This window comes from Anopheles coustani (genome assembly GCF_943734705.1).
Source record: "Anopheles coustani chromosome X unlocalized genomic scaffold, idAnoCousDA_361_x.2 X_unloc_113, whole genome shotgun sequence".
Classification (NCBI taxonomy): domain Eukaryota; kingdom Metazoa; phylum Arthropoda; class Insecta; order Diptera; family Culicidae; genus Anopheles; species Anopheles coustani.
In genome coordinates this window covers 30,001-31,813 of record NW_026525064.1, presented here as the reverse complement: position 1 = coordinate 31,813, position 1,813 = coordinate 30,001, and the positions used below count along the sequence as shown (strand labels likewise).

Sequence of the window (1,813 nt, the reverse complement as noted above, 5' to 3'; positions counted from 1 at the left end):
ATGCGAAAACCAATATATATGTAAACGATGCCTCCCTAGTTCAGCGCTTCAACCAAGTGATGACTTCAGAATGGCTAAATCAAATCGGTTCAAACCATACCATCGGTATCCTATTGAAACACACAAGTCGATATCAAACCTCATGATTGTGTAGTCCTCCACTGGTCCACGCCGCTTCGGCCGTCCTGGGTAAAATGGAACATTCCAGCTTGCCCTATGTGGAAGAGGGCACATTACTCAATACTGTGGTGTGAAGTATAAAGTTCAGTTCTCCCCTGGTCCACGCTGCTTCGGCGGTCCTGGGTAAGATAGTTCATTCTAGCTTGCCCTATGTGGAAGAGGACACTTCATACTTCGTCTCTAAGCGGCGGCTTGACTCCTCCCTACGGGGAACGGGTTTACGCGCACAGCGGCGGCTTACGCACTATGGCAGTCATGGATGCCTTACGTTTCTATGAAAAGTGTGTTCCTCCCCTGGTCCACGCTGCTTCGGCAGTCCTGGGTAAGATAGTTAGTTCTAGCTTGCCCTATGTGGAAGAGGACACGTAGACTTACTGTGGTGTGAAGTATAAAGTTCAGTTCTCCCCTGGTCCACGCCGCTTCGGCCGTCCTGGGTAAAATGGATTCATCCAGCTTGCCCTATGTGGAATGAGGACACTTTATGCTTCGTCTCTAAGCGGCGGCTTGCTCCTCCCTACGGGGAACGGGTATACGCGCACAGCGGCGGCTTACGTTATGGCAGTCATGGATGCCTTACGTTTCCATGAAAAGTGTGTTCCTCCCCTGGTCCACGCTGCTTCGGCAGTCCTGGGTAAGATAGTTAGTTCTAGCTTGCCCTATGTGGAAGAGGACACGTAGACTTACTGTGGTGTGAAGTATAAGGTTCAGTTCTCCCCTGGTCCACGCCGCTTCGGCCGTCCTGGGTAAAATGGATTCATCCAGCTTGCCCTATGTGGAATGAGGACACTTTATGCTTCGTCTCTAAGCGGCGGCTTGCTCCTCCCTACGGGGAACGGGTATACGCGCACAGCGGCGGCTTACGCAAGTTAGTCACCCTCGGCAGTGGATCACTCGGCTCATGGATCGATGAAGACCGCAGCTAACTGCGCGTCATAATGTGAACTGCAGGACACATGAACATTGATAAGTTGAACGCATATTGCACGTCGTGGGAACCTACCATGATGTACAGATGACTGAGCGCTTATATTTGAGAAATGTATCGCATACATTTAACTACGCCGTGACACCCGTCACGAGACGTGCACCATGATGTTAACTAGGGTCGCGACGACCCGCTAGCATTAAAGAACCCGTGGTTTACAATATACTGGCATTGGAATTCGAAGTATTTAGAGCGTCCGTGTTCCCGCGTGAGGCGGAAGTACGAGGAGAAGGCGTGCTTGTGGTGTCTGTGGTGGTGTTTACTGATGTCTAGCTTCAGCTTATTTATTTATTTAAATAGAAGCGAAGATGTCAAAGTAGCGTCGAAGCAGCAGCGGTAGCACAAATGATTCAAGTATGGAAGTTGACCAAAGGAACACAAACAAACTAGCGTATGGGCAAAGGAAGGTATCAGTGAGTTAAACCACACGCGGGCTAACAGCCCGTTAACCGAGTCCAACGGTACATATTGGACATTGAAACAAAGTAGTCGCAAGCCAGATGTGACGATAACAACCGCAAGGTACATAAGCCTCAGTTCATGTGTGACAACCCCCTGAATTTAAGCATATTAATAAGGGGAGGAAAAGAAACCAACCGGGATTCCCTGAGTAGCTGCGAGCGAAACGGGAGAAGCTCAGCACGTAGG

At 49.8% G+C, this 1,813-nt stretch overlaps 2 non-coding genes across 2 annotated transcripts in view; both read left to right on the top strand.

The window, feature by feature from the left end:
- The first annotated feature begins 1,051 nt into the window (after nucleotides 1–1,051).
- LOC131269960 (5.8S ribosomal RNA) lies at nucleotides 1,052–1,206 on the top strand. Its single transcript, XR_009179116.1, has one exon. It is a non-coding gene; the product is annotated as a 5.8S ribosomal RNA (ribosomal RNA).
- Nucleotides 1,207–1,693: 487 nt separating this feature from the next.
- The window catches only part of LOC131269961 (large subunit ribosomal RNA), a 4,085-nt gene continuing 3,965 nt past the window's right edge, over nucleotides 1,694–1,813 (top strand). The window contains exon 1 of the ribosomal RNA XR_009179117.1: nucleotides 1,694–1,813. This exon is cut by the window's right edge and continues 3,965 nt beyond it. This is a non-coding gene — a ribosomal RNA (large subunit ribosomal RNA).